A 19,677-nucleotide genomic window follows, 5' to 3' on the forward strand; every position below is an offset into this window, starting at 1 on the left:
TAAAACAACACTTTATTAGAATTCCCAATCCCCCATACAAGATACACTCACAATGTTCAAACTCAAATAGTAGCATGTAGAAAGTATATGGAGCCCGTCGTGTGCCGGTAGACTCACCGCTGCCTATTAAGGAAAGCCAGAGCTCCCGCACACCGACTCTGCGTGACAGCTAATGGATGCGTGCTCACGCCCTTAAATGTTTCGTCACACGGACTTCTACGGAGGGCGCGAGCACGCACCATCACGCTCCTCTCAAATACACATACCATCCGGAAGAGGGAAGAGATATCATCCAATCACCGGCTCTCGCCCGTGACCGCCTATAGGGAGACACATGGACCAATCGCCGGTCCGTGCCCCGGACAATCCCCTTCACCTCCAACCCGGAAGGTAAACATTCTCACTCTGGGAAGGCAGCGCGACCCGAGCCAATCAGCGGCATACGATCGGACCAGCCCCTTTAGGACCCGCGGACCAATCATTAGCTTAAGACACGGCTCGGACCGTCACCACCATAACCCGGAAAGAAAATATGCCTAACCATTTTCATTGGATAAGGCTCATAAAAAAGACTCATGCATCCTCTCCTCACCGATGCACACGATGTCCGGAAGTAAAAGTACTTCCTACCTGGATGCAAGTGACCAGATCCCAGGAGATTCATATACATATAACAGAAATTGTGCCAATTGTATTGTCTACAAGTGCGGGACTCCTTATATAGGTATCCCCGTGGGTATAAATTTCCTTTATCAGAATAGCATATACATAGGCAGATCTATGCTCCGTGTTATTGTACATGCTACTTTACAAAGTATAAAATCTATTATGGACATATAAAATTAAGTAATTGAAAAGCATATAATCAAAAAAACTTTAAAACCGATATATTGAATAAGAGTTATTGTCATGGTCTTACCTTCTTGCTGTTCTCCTTCGTTTGACATGTGCTGGCGGCCATCTTGGTTTCTGGGTTTCTTGTAGCCTCCCACCCTGCGGCTCCTCCTTCCCACTGGGAGGAGCTGGATGCCTAGCTCATATATATAGGAGGTCTGTGGCTTCAGTTCCCTGCTTGGTCCTCCTGTGTTCACATGCTTCTAAGACTGCTGCTGCTTCTGGTTCCTGTTCCTGGCTTCGTCTGACTACCCTGCTGGTTCCTGATCCTGGCTTTGTCTGACTACCCTGCTGGTTCCTGATCCTGGCTTCGCCTGACTACCCTGCTGGTTCCTGACCCCTGGCTTCGCAAAAAGACTCTGCATCAGTTTCGCCATCCGTTTGGACTTTTGCTTTACAGCTTGTTTTTCAATAAAGCTTTCTTATTTTCACTTACCTGTTGTTGTACGTCTGGTTCATGGTTCCGTGACATTAGGACCAAGCCATGAATTCTGACGGTACAGGGTCATCCTCGCTACCCACGCTGGTTGCCAGACTTGATCAGCAGGATCACCTGTTGGGTCGGTTCGCCGTGGCGTTGCAAACCCTGCTTGAACGCACGGTACCACAGGCCATGAATTCGGACGGTACAGGGCCATCCTCACTACCCTCGCTGGTTGCCAGACTTGATCAGCAGGATCACCTGTTGGGTCAGTTCGCCGTGGCGTTGCAAACCCTGCTTGAACGCACGGCTCATTTCGCTCCCGTTGCCGATGGGTCGGTTGTCGCTCCTGGGCCCGCTCCTACTGCCGCTCCGGTTGTTGCGCCAGAGTCTACCCCGACACCTGTTGTTGCGCCTGCGGTGTTTCGGGGTATGTCCGGTTCTGCCCCCCTTCCACAGCGCTTTGGGGGAGAGCCAACTCAGTGCCGAGGTTTCCTTAACCAGGTGGCCATTTATTTCGAGTTGCTGCCACATGCCTTTCCTACTGAGAGATCAAAGGTGGGCTTCTTAATCTCGCTGCTCTCGGACAAGGCCTTGGCCTGGGCCAGCCCTTTATGGGAGAACAACAATCCGGTGGTTGCCGAGTTTTCCGGTTTTGTTGCTTCTCTTCGGAAGGTATTCGATGTGCCGGCTCCTGCTGCCTCTGCTGCGAAGCTCCTTATGTCCATCAGACAGGGTTCACGATCCGTAGCTGAATACGCCATTGAGTTTCGTACCCTGGCAGCAGAGGTGGGCTGGAATAATGAGGCTCTGGTCGCTGCTTTCTCTCATGGTCTCTCGGATGCCTTGAGGATGAGGTTGCAGCTAAGGACCTACCAGTGGAGCTCGAGTCTCTTATTTCTTTCCTGATTTTGATTGACACCAGACTCAGGGAGAGACCTTCCTTTAAGGAGAGTCTGCGGAGGCCTCCTAACAGATTGGCGCCTACCTTTGTTGTCCCACCCGTGCCTCCCTCTCCTCCCACACCTCCTGGGGATGACTTGTCGGGGGGTGAACCCATGCAGCTGGGGTTTGCTCGCCTGTCCGAGGGGGAGAGGGTACTCCGGAGACGCAAGGGCCGATGCATGTACTGTGGTCTCGGTGGGCATTTTCGGTTGGCATGTCCGAACCGTCCGGGAAACGCTCGCACCTGAGATCCTGTCGGGGGCAGATCTTGGGTGGAGTCTCCTCGTCCCCGGTTTCCCGTGTTGACAAACCACTGATCTCTGTTGTCCTCTCCTGGGTCGGGGGCTCGGTGACGACCCAGGCGTTGGTGGACTCTGGTGCTGGTGGTTTGTTCATTGATAGTGTGTTCGCTGCCGCCAATTCCATTCCTCTGCAGGCTCGAGGTTCTCCTCTGGCTCTTGAGGCGATAGACGGCAGACCCCTTCTGCCGCCACACGTGACTCATGAGACCCTTCCAGTGGGGTTAGCCATTGGTGCCGTCCACAGAGAGTCGGTCTGCTTCCAGGTTATTTCGTCTCCACACTACTCGGTGGTCTTGGGGTACCCCTGGCTCCAGAAGCATAATCCGATTTTCGATTGGAGATCGGCCGAGATCCTCTCGTGGTCACCGCAGTGTGGGGCTAGTTGCATCCATGGGCCTGTCAAGTTGCTGTGTACTTCCTCGGACTCTCTGTTGCCCCCTGAATACGAGGAGTACCGGGATGTATTCGATAAGGTGCGCGCGGTTGCCCTACCTCCGCACCGCCCATACGATTGTGCCATCGAGTTACAATCTGGTGCCGTTCCTCCTCGTGGCAAAGTCTATCCACTGTCGGTAGCGGAGAATGAGGCCATGGAGGAGTACGTGAGGGAGGCGCTTTCACGCGGACACATTCGCAAATCCTCGTCCCTGGCAGGGGCTGGATTTTTCTTTGTGAAAAAGAAGGGCGGTGAGTTGAGGCCTTGCATCGATTACAGGGGTCTCAATCGCATCACGATCAAGAACGCTTATCCGATACCCTTGATTTCCGAGCTGTTCGATCGCCTTAAAGGGGCCACGGTCTTTACCAAACTCGACCTGAGGGCGGCATATAACCTCGTAAGGATCAAGGCGGGCGATGAGTGGAAGACCGCGTTTAACACCAGGACCGGTCATTATGAATCCTTGGTTATGCCCTTTGGGCTGTGCAATGCGCCCGCACTCTTTCAGGAATTCATCAACGATGTTTTCCGTGACCTGTTGCAGCAGTGTGTGGTGGTCTATTTGGATGACATCTTGGTATATTCTGAGTCCATGGAGACCCACATTCTGGATGTCAAACGAGTGTTGCAACGGTTACGAGAGAACAAGCTGTTCGGTAAGCTTGAGAAATGCGAATTTCACCGATCCCAGGTAACCTTCTTAGGTTACATCATTTCCGCTGAGGGGTTCTCCATGGATCCTGAGAAGGTTTCGGCTGTCTTACAGTGGCCCCAGCCCAGTGGTCTTCGCTCCCTGCAGCGCTTTTTGGGCTTCGCCAATTATTATCGGAAGTTCATCAGGGACTTTTCCATGCTAGCTAAGCCTCTCACGGATCTGACCAGGAAGGGCAGTAATTCCCAGGTCTGGCCGCCCGAGGCCATCCAAGCTTTTGAGGCTCTAAAGTCCGCCTTTGTGTCAGCTCCGATTCTGTCGCATCCCAACCCTGGGTTGCCCTTTGTCCTCGAGGTGGACGCGTCTGAGATGGGAGTAGGCGCCCTTCTGTCTCAGCGTAGAACACCAGAGGGTCCTCTGCTTCCTTGTGGGTTTTACTCCCGGAAACTGTCTTCCGCGGAGTGCAACTACCAGATTGGTGACAGGGAGTTATTGGCCATCGTGCAGGCTCTTAAAGAATGGAGGCACTTGCTCGAGGGTTCGGTGGTTCCGGTCCTCATCCTGACGGACCACAAGAATCTGACCTACCTCTCTGAGGCCAAGAGATTGACACCACGTCAGGCCAGATGGGCTCTGTTCTTGTCACGTTTTAATTACGTGGTCTCCTACCTACCCGGTTCCAAGAACATCAGGGCGGATGCCTTATCACGGCAGTACTCCGACCTGTCCAGGGAGGAGTCGATTCCGACTTCGGTCATACCTCCGAATCAGATCCTGGCCGCCATTCGCACCAGCCTGACCTCTCCCCTGGGTGAGCAGATTTTGGCGGCTCAATCTGGTGCTCCCTCTGGGAGACCCAACAGCAGATGTTTTGTGCCTGAGGAGTTGCGTACTCGGTTGTTGCGAACCTACCATAACTCCAAGACCGCGGGGCATCCTGGAAAGAATCAGCTGTCCTGGGCTGTTTCACGTCTGTTCTGGTGGCCTTCCCTACGTTCCGACATCGCCGCATATGTAGCGGCATGCTCCGTTTGTGCCCAGAGTAAGTCTCCTCGGCACCTTCCGTTGGGCCTTCTGCAACCCTTAGCCACCGGGGAGCGCCCATGGTCACACCTGGGGATGGATTTCATTGTGGACCTCCCTGCATCCCGAGGCCATACGGTCATTCTCATGATTGTGGATCGGTTTTCCAAAATGTGCCACTGTGTTCCTCTCAAGAAGTTACCCTCTGCACAGGAGTTGGCCACGATTTTTGCCAGGGAGGTCTTCCGGTTGCACGGTTTGCCCAAGGAGATTGTGTCGGATCGGGGGAGTCAGTTTGTGTCCAGGTTCTGGCGCGCCTTTTGCTCCCAGTTGGGGATTCATCTCTCCTTCTCCTCGGCCTACCACCCTCAGTCCAATGGGGCCGCAGAACGATCCAATCAGGCCTTGGAGCAATTTCTTCGTTGCTATGTCTCCGATCACCAAGACAATTGGGTTGACCTCCTGCCTTGGGCTGAGTTTGCCAGGAACACGGCGGTGAACTCTTCCTCTGGGACGTCTCCCTTCATGGCCAACTATGGGTTCCAACCTGCCGTGTTACCGGAGGTATTCTCTCCCCAGGATATTCCGGCTGTGGAGGATCACCTTTCCGTCCTACGTGCTTCTTGGGTACAGATCCAGAGGTCCCTTGAGGTCTCTGCGCAGCGCCAGAGACTCCAGGCTGATCGCAGACGAGCGCCTGCTCCTTCCTACCAGGCCGGAGACCGTGTATGGTTGTCCACCCGCAACCTCAACCTTCGAGTGCCCACTCCCAAGCTGGCGCCTCGCTTTGTTGGTCCCTTCCGAGTGCTTCGCAGGGTAAACCCGGTAGCCTATGCCCTTGCGCTTCCTCCTGGCATGCGGATCTCCAACGTGTTTCATGTCTCCCTGTTGAAGCCACTGGTGTGTAATCGTTTCACTTCCTCGGTTCCTCGGCCTCGTCCGGTCCGAGTGGGCAATCGTGAGGAGTATGAGGTGAGCAATATCCTGGACTCACGCCTGGTCCACGGTCGGGTACAGTTTTTGGTTCATTGGCGTGGTTATGGTCCAGAGGAGCGTTCCTGGGTTCCCTCCGCAGATGTCCATGCTCCTGCCTTGCTCCGAGCCTTCCACGCACGCTTCCCTCAGAAACCGTTCTTTACTCCGCGGAGGAGGGGCCCTTGAGGGGGAGGTACTGTCATGGTCTTACCTTCTTGCTGTTCTCCTTCGTTTGACATGTGCTGGCGGCCATCTTGGTTTCTGGGTTTCTTGTAGCCTCCCACCCTGCGGCTCCTCCTTCCCACTGGGAGGAGCTGGATGCCTAGCTCATATATATAGGAGGTCTGTGGCTTCAGTTCCCTGCTTGGTCCTCCTGTGTTCACATGCTTCTAAGACTGCTGCTGCTTCTGGTTCCTGTTCCTGGCTTCGTCTGACTACCCTGCTGGTTCCTGATCCTGGCTTCATCTGACTACCCTGCTGGTTCCTGATCCTGGCTTCGTCTGACTACCCTGCTGGTTCCTGACCCCTGGCTTCGCAAAAAGACTCTGCATCAGTTTCGCCATCCGTTTGGACTTTTGCTTTACAGCTTGTTTTTCAATAAAGCTTTCTTATTTTCACTTACCTGTTGTTGTACGTCTGGTTCATGGTTCCGTGACAGTTATGCAAACCTCTTATTTAAAAGTATACATATTAAAAATAGCACATCACAGAAAGAAGGCAAACCCATGTCAAATAAGTAGATAAACACATGGGGAGGGGAGGATTAATTTTTTGAACCCCACCTTGGTAGTAAGTAAATCACAGATAAGCGCATAACGGTCAATAAAACTCAGGCCATCATTATTTTTCAAAAATTAAAATTTAAAATTTAAATATGCATCTGCCTACTGCTTTAATAGTTGCTTATAAAGCAGTTAATATCTAGCTCTACGTTTAACCCATAAGGGTGCAAAGCGTTGGTAAGGTAGATCCAGTGAGTTTCTCTCTTCGAGAGTTCACGCACTCGGTTAGAGCCCCTCCACACTGGATCAACTTTCTCGATCCCCCAAAATTTAAGATTTGTTGGATCTTTATTGTGGTGTCGTTTATAGTGCATTGAAACACTGTGATGTTTAAATCCCTTTCTGATGTTGGCAAGATGTTCCGCTATGCGTACACACAGTTTCCTCTTGGTGCGGCCTACATAAATAAAACCGCATGGACATTCCATAGCATAAACAACGTGTGTGGTATGACACGTGATGAATTTTTATTATATTAGCGCTGGGTTGAGTGGGTTTTTATATTCTTACTCCTATTATTTATAGATATCTTTTGTGCGTTTAAAATTAAATTAAGGCATTTTTTAACTTAAGATTATTTTCGTTTATTGCAATTCTACAGAAATGAAAAAACAAAATGAATGGAAAAAGTTGAATGCAGCAGAAACTGTAACACAACTGTCATACTGACAGTCAGTCCCACTGATTTTTACAGGAAGTAGGCGAAGGAAAACCAAGGCATACAAGGACCACCCAAGGTACCTACTGTAGATGAAACTTGTTAGGGTGTAACTCGTATGTCTAATACAGGCCATAGACAATGCATTTTTTTCCCGGCAGCCAAAGAGCTTTTGTGTTCCCTGGGTGGGGAGCCATCCCTGCCAGAAGAACACAGTGATTATAGCCAGTGGCTATAGCCACTGGCAATAATCTTATGTTACAATTTCAATATGCTGATTGTATCCAAGTCGTATATCATTTGGAAAAAGTATGCACATGAACAAGTAATTTCACAGAAAAGTGTAAAGTGTGGATCCTAACTCTAGTCTAACAGAGCACCCGTCTTTTGGACATCTACTGTAAAACAAAGAATAAATTCAGGTTTGCCTGAAGACCATTTCCCCTTAGCGGTACAAGGAAATACCTAAAGCCCAATGCAACTCAATTGCAGATGAAGACCTCCAGTGTGTCAACAATACATTTCATTTGCACCTTGACACATCTAACTCAACATTACGATTAATCTATGCATGTCTCTCTTAATATTAGGCTCAATCCATGTAAGTCTCTCACCACCAATTCTAACCAGAATAGGGGATAACCTTTTAGACTCACTGGTCACAGAGTTAATGTCTGTATGTAGATCCTGCTGCTCTTTTGATCATTTTGATACATACTTTATATAAGGCAACTTCTGCCTATGCTTTTTTTTTTTAATCATACACTTACCTTGAATTACACAAAATTTGACCAGATTGCAAAACCTGCAATACATAGGATTTTTATAGTAGCACATTGTAGTAGCAAACAAAGAGTACTAGGGAGGGCACCTGGCCAACCTTCCTTGTCAGTTTTCTTGAATTTTCTTAGCCCTGTAATGGACACATCATTGCTTATTATTACTAGATGTGTGCATGATGAAAACATTTGTTTTGTTTGATTTCCTTTAGATTTGTTAATCTAGTTATTTAGTTTCATCAAATTAGTTTGATTCATTCAATTCATATTCAGAATTCATATTCGGAATCATATTCGGAATTCGTTCTACGTGTTTTTCAAATTTTCTTCAAATGCACTGATTTTTTTCTCGATTCCAAACGCTCCAGTCTATCAATTTAGAATTGAAAATGTATTTATATTTTTTTTAATTCGAATGCGGCAGCTAAGTAACCAAACATCTGATTGTTATTTATACACATTGATCTTGTTTGTATTAATAAAACATTCATTCAAAATATGCAAAGTGTTCTAGTTAATAAAAGTAGTATCTTACTTTTAATATTTTACTATGTACAAGTATGTAGAAGTTAGCCAACTGAGAAAAAATTATGAAGTACAAATGCTTTTAAAATATTTATATTTTACTGGTTTCATTTTATCAATTTTACACTTGCAAACAAACAAAAGAAAAATTTTCATCAAATAATTACAATGACTCTTTAAATCACCTTTGGCTTAAAAAAAATAGCATTATTTCGAAATGGTACTCTAATAACACACAGTCTTTTATTTCAACAATATGTTTACAGTTCGAATTCAAATAGGATTCAATGTAAAATTAGAGGCAAATTTCAATTCCAATTTTGGAAATTCAGACGAATTTCGTTTAGTTATTCAGGAAATTCAGTAAAATTCATCTGTACTTTAATTTGGGGATTCAGATATTTCCGAATCTCCGAATAACGAAAAATTTGTCTGAATATTTATTCGGAACGGAATAAACCGCACATGTCTATTACTAGAGATGAGCTCAGTGTTTGATCCAAATGTGAGTTCAGACCTTATACAGTACTAGCTGGTTGTTTGTTCAAATGCTGAACATTTACAAGGGTGTTCGGCGTCAATACCCGTGACAGCTTCTGTCTTAACCTCCCTGGCGGTATGATTCTTTCCGATTTTAGGTGCTGAAAGCAGTACCATTATTTTGCTAGTAATTCTTAACCACTTAAGCCCCGGAGGATTTGGCTGCTAAAAGACCAGGGGGTATTTTGCAATTCGGCACTGCATGACTTTAACGGACCATTGCGTGGTCATGCGATGCTGTACCTAAACGAATTTGACGTCCTTTTTTTCCCACAAACAGAGCTTTCTTTTGGTGGTATTTGATCACCTGTGCGATTTTTTGATCATGCGCTATAAACAAAAAAAGGGCGTCAATTTTTCAAAAATAACAATATTTTTCACATTTTTTATATGAAATTCCCCCCCCCAAAAAAAAGTAAAAATCAAAATTAGTTTTATGCTACATATGTTTGGTAAAAAAAATAGCAAAAAGCGTATTTTGATTGGTTTGCGCAAAAGTTATCGCATTTACTAACAAAAGGAAAGATTTTTGTCATTTTTGTTGTTTTATTTTTTAACGAGTAATGGCGGCGATCTGCGATTTTTTTTGCGGTACTGCGACATTGGGGCAGACAGATCGGACCCTTGACTGACATTTTTGACACTTTTGGGGTTACCAGTGACATTTCTACAGTAATCAGTGCTATATATATGCACTGTTACTGTAAAATTACACTGGCAGTGAAGGGGTTAACTTTATTTGAGAGGGAGGGGCTGTGTGTGTCCCTAGGGGTGTGCTTTCTACTGTGATTGGCTGTGGCTACTAGTGTAGGAACAGTGATCAACGGTCCTACATAGTAGAACCGTCTGATCACTGTTTCTACACAGGGGAGAATGACAGGCGGCTTGTTTACATCAGCCACCTGACTTTCTCCCTCTGTACCGACGATCGCCGATTGACCGGCGGACATCGGGTCCACCGGTCACACGCACTAACTTCCCTGTGAACAAGTCGCAGCGGGCGCGCGCCTCCGCGGGCGCGTGCTCGCCCGCTATTGGCTCACAAGGAAGTGAAAGGCAAGTGACGTACCGGTACGTCACTCTGCCTGGCCGGGGCTGACCGCCGCAGTATATAGTCGTGCAGCGGTCGGTAACCGGTTAAGAAGGAGCAGCCCAAACCAACTAGTTACATATGATTTCTTTTTTTACTGTGCGTTCTTCTTTATAACATCTCGGGTATGATAAAGTTTGAAACACAAAATCATATATATATATATATACATAAAAAGTACAGTAAAACTGCAGGAAAGGGCACTGGGGTGCAAACTAATGTGAATTTATTTTATTTTGTAATGTATCAGTTTGTTTGGTGTGTCTTACTGTTTGAATTTGCCACCAGTTCCACCCCCCCCTGCGAGTGTCACGTCACAGGAGACAGAAGCTGGGGCACAGAGCATTGGGAGGAAGATCCGGCCGCCACACACCGCCGGGATACATTGCTGGATCCCAGGGACAAGATGAGTACCCTCTCTTACAGGATCCAGCGATCTTCCTGGCGGTACCCCGAGTGTGGCTCGGGGTTACAGCTTTTGGCACTGAAATTTAACCCCGAGCCACACTCTGGAATACCGCTAGGAAGGTTAAAAGAGTATGAGGTCATCCACGGCTAGTCCCACAGGGAGAAGCTTGGAGATAGGCAAGTATATTTAATACATTTTTCCCTACATTTATTTTATGTATTGAAGCTTATTGGCATTTCCTTTTTAGGCTTCATGTACAAAGTACATGCTGGAACTTGACAGCTAGTAACCGACGGTCTGTTTTGCCGCGTTTACATGCCGCGTTTATGCACGTTTAGCGGCGTTTGCTTTTTAGAAGCGTTTTTACATTGTAAAATGGTCATAAATGTATCCCGATTGAAAACACCTATAAACTATATGCTTAACAAAATGTGGGTTACCGCTTTTAGATGCGTTTGCACGCTATTTCAAGTATTTGGCGATTCAAATGCCAATAAACTTCTGTCTGAACGCATTTTTTTGCTTTAAAAAAATGCCACTAAACTCAATGCCTCTAAATGACTATAAACGTCTCAGTGTACATGGACAGATAGGATAACATTGAGGCGAGTTCATGGGCTGCTGAATAAAATGCCCAACTGCTCCTAAGTGTCCGTTTATCAGCAATCAGCAGCAGTGTACAGGAGGCCTTACTTTAAAGCCGCTTTAATAACTGCTTTTACTAAAGAACTGCTGTGCACTGGTTATGGCAGCTGATTGTCTTTATGTCATAACTTCATAGTTTTGCAGACACTGCTCAAAACACCCTATGAGTTTTAACAGTAACATATTGCATTATGAAAACGTTAATAGGCAATTACATGATTACACTTAAAAGCTTTATTTAGTGATATCTTATCAAATATCAGGTACATTTCAGGTAAAACACATTTTATTGATGGCTGTTAAAATACATTGTAACACTGAATCCAAGGGTGATAAGGGTGTGATAGACTATATTTTATTTTTTGACTTCTGGGTTCACATTTATGTCATTGTACTTTGGGGCAATGCGGTTTTTGTGCTATTATTACTCTGTTGCTGAGCTTTTTAAACGAATGATATCATATTCTCCCACAATGTACCCCTATAAGTACCTCTCATTTTCCAGGTACTTCTGCTTCCTAAATTAAACTTAGCCCATCAGTACATGCACATAATACTCATATTTAGCTTATAAATATCCAAACTTATTTTAAAGTTTAAATAATACTTTGAAACTATTTATACACAATTACTGAGTTAAATTAAAGAAAATGTATGTTTTTTTTTTTTTTAGAATATTTGTGCTTAGGCCTAGAAAAAAAGGTTGAACAATACTTAACATTTTTAGGACAAGTACATTTGAAAAAATCTAGGGAAGCTGTAAACTATTTTTTCCAGGCTTGGATTAGTCCTCTGCATTGAATAATCTGTGTTGTGAATGGACCTCGTTAGCAGGAGCTAAAATTAAATATGCAGCTGATTTATCAAAGGAGTGACATACTCCCCTCCCTGTCTAGAATTTCTCTTTGGAAAGCTTCTATGCTCTATATTAGAAAACCAGGGCAAATGTTTTATATAAATAAAAATACTATGTAAAACATGTTTACAATTGTGAAAACTTTATTACGGTAAAATAAAATTGGCAAAACAATGTGTGCTTTATGTTTAACAAATGTGATGTCATCGCGGCTCCGGCCACTCACACTTTTTTTTACACAGGGGAAACAACCGCTTTAAGACGCAAGGATTACCCACTTGTCCGTAGACCCACTTTTCCAGCACATTTATTATAAAGACCAATTATGTATTTATCCATGGTTTATTATCATCATTTATTAACATTTGGCTGTTTTTTTTTTTTTTTATTTTATTTATGTTTTATAGTTTTGCACATTTTTCAGAGTTACCTCAAACAAGTATTAGGTGAATGTTACATATTGCTACATTGGGGACACAACAATATTTTATCATTATTGAATGCAGCACATTACACGAGGATTGGCAATATGGTACAATACACATACTCTGGAAGATTTACCCCCGTTCCTGACCGGGGGTAAGGGGGTTGCTTTAACTGACAGTTGCGTGGTCATACAACGCTGTACGCAAATAAAGTTTATGTAATTTTTTTTTCTACAAATAGAGCTTTCTTTTAGTAGTATGTAATCACCACTGCATTTTTATTTCTTGCGCTATAAAAAAAAAAAAAAAAGCCCGACAATTTTGAAAAGAGAAATATATATTTTTTATTTTCTGCTATAAAACATATCCAATAAAAAAAATGTAAAAAATCAAATTTCTTCATAAATTTAGGCCAATATGTGTTCTAAATATTTTTGGTAAAAAAAAATCCCAATAGGCATATATTGATTTGTTATACAGTAAACCCCCCTCCATTGCGGGGGTTACGTTCCGGACCCAGCCGTGAAAAGTGAAATTCCGCAAAATAGAAAAACCCTATTAAAATGCATTGTAAGCATGATTTTTTTACTGTCACTGTACGTGTAAAAGCATTTTAAGGTCTTTAAACACACTTTTAAAACAATAGAAACTCATTTAAACACATAAAAGATACTAAGAGACATAGCAAGAGCCATGGAAAACACAAAAATATTTAATTTTTAATGATTTATATAGTAAAATAACATTACAAAAAAACCCGCGAATTACCGGGACCGCAAAAACTGAACTGCGATGGAGCGGGGGATTACTGTAGTGTCTACAAACTATGGTGTATATATTGGAATTTTTTATTTTTTATACTGATAATGGTGGCGATCCGCGACTTATAGCAGGACTGTGAGATTGTGGTGGCCAATCAGACACTAACTGAACTGACACTTTGTGGGAAACAGTGACACTAACACAATGATCAGTGTTAAAAATATGCACTGCCACTGTACTAATGACACTGGCTGGGAAGGGGTTAAACATCCAGGATGATCAAAAGGATTAAATGTGCTTAACCAGTGTTTGTGTGTACTGTGTGCTGCTTTCACTAAGGGAAGAGTTGGATTTTATTATCCTGGAGGGGGGATTATGGCGTGGGGTTGTACAAGAAGGGGCCATCCCAAAACTGTTCCCATAAAGTTAGGAGCACGAAAATGTCTTGGTATGCTGATGCCTTAAGAGTTCCCTTCGCTTAACTAAGAGGCCAAGCCCAACCCCTGAAAAACCACCCCACACCATAATCCCCCCTCCACCAAATGATTTGGACCAGTGCACAAGGCAAGGTCCATAAAGACATTGATGAGCAAGTTTGGGGTGGAGGAACTTGACTGGCCTGCACAGAGACCTGACCTCAACCCAATAGAACACCTTTTGGGATGAATTAGAGCAGTGCGAGCCAGGCTTTCTGGTCCAACATCAGTGCCTGACCTCACAAATGTGCTTCTGAAAGAGTGGTCAAATATTACCATAGACACACTCCTAAAGCTTGTGGACAGCCTTTCCAGAAGAGTTGAAACCGTTATAGTTGCAAAGGGTGGGCCAACTCAATATTGAACTAAGATTGGGATGCCATTAAAGTTCAGGTGCGTGTAAAGGCAGGCGTCCCAATACTTTTCACAATATATTATATATGTGAATTGGATGCATTTTACACCACATCCAATTCGCATAACATGTGAATGTGACCGGCTTTTAATGGAGCCAGTTCACACATGTCCAGGATGGCTGTGGTGCAAATTTGAAAAGGGTTCTGTGCATTTTTGGGTCCGACTCAGGTGCAAATTCAGGGAAAAATATGCACCCGAATCGCACCTGAGCCAATGAACACAAGTGCACAGGGCACCGTACTGCAAACCGCAGCCAGATCTGTGTGAACCCAGCCTTAAGCCTCGTACACACGCAACTATTATTGGCCGACCCATCGTCTGACTTTTGTCCAAGTTGTGTTTTGTTGGTTGGAATGTGCCTAGACTGCACACAAATTTTCTCGGCCAACAAAATTCTACTTCAGAAGTGATGTCATGTGTTGGTTTGTTTTCTTTGTGTTTTTTCTTCACTGAGCATGCCCAGACTTGCTCATCAGATTTTTCCCTGTCGAAATCTGTACTGACTGCACGAAAATCGGCCGTTATGTTGACGGCCAACAAAAATTTTTTAGTCTGCACACCAGATTTTTTTTGGCCGAAAAGTCGGTGTTGGTTGTCGGAAGCATCATACTAACAAGTCGAAAATCGGCAGATCGGACGTTGGCCGAAAATTCCCTGCCAATTTTCGACGCGTGTGTACGGGGCTTTAGAGCTGTTCTATGTGGTGTGATCCTCTACTAGGCTCAAGTAACAACAAGCATGTGTGAGATTACAGCGATGAGTCTGCAGGGGCCACTACTGAAGTGAATGCTGCCAAGTCCAGCTGAAATCTAAGGGCTATTCACTCACTGCAATACGGAAAGACCTTTCTGGGACAATTCTATATTTAAAGCAAACCTATCATATGATGTTTTAAGAAAACTTTTTTGAAATGTTTATCTGGGGACATGATATCTTTAGGAAGGATTTTATCACAAATGTGCACAAATATTCCGACTGAACTGTAACCCCCAGTTCACACTAGTGCAACTTCTGAAAAATTGCATGGCAAGGGAAATTACATTGTTTTCAATGCTGCGCTTTCTAATCAATGCGACTCAGTAGGTGAGAATTCAAAAAAGGTTCCTGTACTATTTTGGTGCGACTCCATTTTGATTTCAGCGCCATAAACTGCTATGGTAACTCACAGAAGTTGCATCAGCATTAGATAAGTGACTCCTATGTAACTTTGATGAGATCAGTGTTTTTTTTTTATTATTTTATAACCCTCACTTCTCCTCCAAGGTCATCCTTGCTGCCTAAAAACTCTCCTCCCAAATACATTTAAATTAGGCCTGAGCATATTTTTATTGCGTGTTTTTCAAGTATGAATGAGCACCACACATAGGGCAACCCATTTGCTTGAATGGGCTTCCCTACGCACGACAAACACCTCAAATTAGCTCAAGAACCTTTTTGATGGTTGGGCGCTGCACATTTTTTCAGTGCACAGTTTGGCAAATTTGTAGTGTGTTTTGTCACACAGCAAAACATCCATCTGTCCTTATGTTGCCATTATAGTGTCACAAGCACAATGCGTGCTTGCAATGCATTTCAAAAACACTTGGCAAAGTTCACGTTTTCTGTATGGGTTGCCATGCATTTGGAAACACGCAGATGTGAATGCAGCCTAATTGTTAATGACACCTCAATCACGGTTAGCATGCCATCATGGCAATGCAAGCACAATACACGCTTGCAGCTTATTTCTGAAACGTGTGTCAAAGCAAACATTTTTTTGTGCAGGTTGCTGCATGTTCCGAAATGCACAGATTTTAATGCAGCCTAATTGCTAAAGACCCCCCTAATACAGCTAGCATGCCATTATGGCAAGAGTGACACACGTTTTCAGCGTGTTCCAAAACACGCGGCAAAGCACAGTTTTTCTGTGCAGGCTGCGGCTCATTCAAAAACACGCAGATGTGAATGCAGCCAAATTGGTAATGACGCCCTAATCATGGTTAGGAGATGTGTGGTTTTGTCATACAAAAAATTTACAATTTGTGCATTTCAGAAACGCATGTTGGGGGGGGGGGGGCAGTAACAGTCGGCAGCTTGTCCGTAACGACTACTCCAAGTTGTGTGCCCCCAGGAGTTCTTGGGCTATGCCAGACGATAAACGGGGTCACATTGTTCTGCATGTGGCGTAAAAACACCTCGCCCAAAGGCGTGCATGCCAATGCCCAGGACCAGGCAGATGCTGCGGTCATGTTAAGTATTAAGCATTAAAGAAGTCCCTGACTCAGAGAAGAGCCGTCTGTGTGCAGCTATAATATATGGAGTTCCTCCTTAAGATGTTTTGTCCCATGTTACTACACACTACTGATGTATGTGTTGCATTCAGAGGTTCATTGTCCACTCCACCAGCCCAGCGTACCTCTGCTACCTCCCAGTAATGAAACGAAACCCTGCCGGACACATAGCACGGGTCTCAGGTGTGTCCTATTAACTTTCCTTTTCATACCTAGTGATCAGGCCATAGATCTCCATGACGCTAACCTGCTCCCAGTTACCGGAGGAGATGGACAGCTAGGGAGGAAGGCAGAGCATCAACCACTACCAGAGAAACTGTCACCTAACCAGTTAGACATGTGCATGACGAAAAAAGTAATTTTGTTTAGATTCCTTAATCTAATTATTTAGTTTCGTTCAATTCGGTTGATTCATTTAATTTGTATTTGGGATTTGTATTCAGAATTCATTCTATGTATTTTTTGAATTTTCTTCAAATGTACCGATTTTTCCTCGATTCAAAATGTTTGAATCGAATAACTTAGAATCAGTCAAATCTAAAATTTTAAATTTATAATTTTTTTTTCAATTCAACCAAAGATCTGATTGTTGTTTATACACAATGGTCTTTTTTTTTAGCCAGCTGAGAAAAAAAAAAATGTCAACTACAAATGCTTTTAAATATTTTTATTTTACTGATTTCTTTTTATCAATTTTACACTTGCAAAGTGAACAAACAAAGTCAAAAAATGTTCATCAAATGATTACGACTCTTTAAATCACCTTTTGGCTTAACAAAAACAGCATTATTTCGAAATGGTACACTAATAACACACGGGGTCTTTGATTTCAACAATATGTTTACAGTTCGAATTCTGATAGAATTCAATGTGAAATTAGAGTCAAATTTAAATTCGAATTTTGGAAATGCTGCCAAATTTAATTTCGTTATCTGGATGATTCAGTAAAATTTGTCTGTTCTGTAATTCAGGGATTCTTATATTTGAATCCCTGAATAACAAAACATTGCGTCTGAATATTTATTCGGAACAAAATAAATCGCACATGTTTATAACCAGGTACCAAGCCAAATTACTGGTTGCTGTAACTATTCTTCCTTTTGGTTACCCATGGCAACTCCCTCCTCTTCCTAGCTTTGTGGGTTAACCTTTTGTAGTGGTGTCACACATACCCCATAGTGCTAGTACAGACCCATGTTCTTTGGGAATACCCCCAGACCCAACATGCCCCAGTTGAATAATTTCAGACCAGGCTCAGAGCAGTTGAAATAACTTACTGTACACTGGAAACTTGGAACAACATGTATAACATATATAAAACATTAATGGCTGCCCCAGGTAACCTGCATAGGTGATGTCTCTTTGGGGAAAAGTCCAAATTTGGCAAAACTCAAATGGAAAAGTCCATGTTCTTTGGGTGTCCCGACGCATTGGCACTCCAAGTGGACCACAGGTCTCAGCAAGCCTCTGCATGTGTCCCGTTCTTTCCTAAGTCCTGAGCTCCCTTAAGACCCTAACATCTTCCCTTTTATAACACACGGGATGGCTGAGCCCCAGAAAAAGCTACAAACACATTCAAGGAAGGCAGCAAGAAACATTGACCCTTCCCGCTGCGCTGAGCATGGCAGCTGAGTGCTCACTAAACATACAATACAATAGACCACATGCCTACATGCGCTACAAATGTGCATAGTGCTTGCGTTGCCATGCGTTCACATCTGCGTGTTTTCAAACACAGGCAACCCGCACAGAACATGTGCGCTTTGTTGTGTGTTTTGGAAATGCATTGCACACATGCATTACACTTACATCACCATAATAGCATGCTGACTGCGATTGAGGTGTCATTTATAACTAGGCTACATTCACATCTGCATGTTTCTGAATGCAAGGCAACCCACACAGAAAACATGCGCTTTCCCGCATGTTTCCAAATTATTCTATATCATGTTTTGACTCATTAGTCCATTGCACCTGCTGGCATTTTTCTGCACCCCAGTTCCTTTGTTTTCATGTGTACTTGAGTCACTTAGCCCTGTTTGCATGTCCTATGCATGAAAACATAGGAATTTTAATTAATTGGTTGTAGCAAAAGGCAGTTTGTTTGCAAAGGGCTAGAGAGCGCGATACAATAATGAGTGTCTGCAGGCAACAGTGAAGCATGGTGGATGTTCCTTGCAGGTTTGGGGCTGCATTTCTGCAAATGCAGTTACAGATTTGGTCAGAATGAATGTTGTCCTCAATGCTGATCAATACAGGGAGATACTTATCCATCATGCCATACCATCAGGGAGGCCCCAAATTTATTCTGCAGCAGGACTTTGACCTAAATCAATTAAAAACTATCTTCAGTGTAAAGAAGAACAAGGAGTCCTGAAAGTGATGGTTCGGCTCCTACTGAACCCTGATCTTAACATCATTGAGTCTGTTTGGCATTACATGAAGAATCAGAAGGATTTGAGGCAGCCTACATCCACATAAGTTCTGTTGTTAAATCTTCACAATGTTTGGAACAACCTACCTGCTGAGTTTCTTCAAAAACTGTGAGCAAGTGTGCCTAGAAGAATTGATGCTATTTTGAAGGTAAAATATGGATTTGATTTTGATTTATTTTCTGTTCATTTACTTTCAATTATGTGAATTGATACAAATAAACTGTTAACACTTCTATTTCTGAAAGCATTCCTATTTCTGAAAGCATTGATACAAATAAACTGTTAACACTTCTATTTCTGAAAGCATACACCTGTCTAAAACTTTTGCACAGTACTGTATGTCACATACATTTTGGAGTGCCCTTGTGGCCTCCAATATGTAGGCAGAGCCACATATAAAACTTAATTTTTTAAGTTTTTTACAGTGTGATTTGTATTTATTGATTTATACAGCAGTGTAGGGATAAGTAAAAGTTGAGACATTAGGTAATACATCAACCAATAGAATATGATATAAGGCATGACTGGCAAAACCTGAGTTTAGTGGCTAGGAATGAGAGAGTTAATAGACACTGGTATATAATTAGCGTTAAAGATGGTGACCAGACTGCTTCCTGATGACATCGGGTGATAACATGTGTATAGGTGGGACTTCCAGTTGACGAAATCACATCTGCTGATGTCACTTCCACCACTTGAAATGCATGCTAGCTCCTGAACATAGCGGAGCAGAGGCGCTTTCATCTAACTCACGATATGTCCCCAACAAGATGAGTATAAAAGCCTCTTCTTTATTATTTCAAAGGAGTAAAATATTCCATAGAGCAACCAACACTAAAGCGTTTTAGTCAAAAGTTGACCTTACTCATAGCTGGTTACATAAAAATTGACAAAGCAAATATATAGCCACACCTCTGTCTGACACACCTTCGGTAATTACCAAAATTATTGCACCTG

The sequence above is a fragment of the Pelophylax lessonae genome (genome assembly GCF_965119305.1).
Source record: "Pelophylax lessonae genome assembly, chromosome: 5".
NCBI classification, from domain to species: Eukaryota; Metazoa; Chordata; class Amphibia; order Anura; family Ranidae; genus Pelophylax; species Pelophylax lessonae.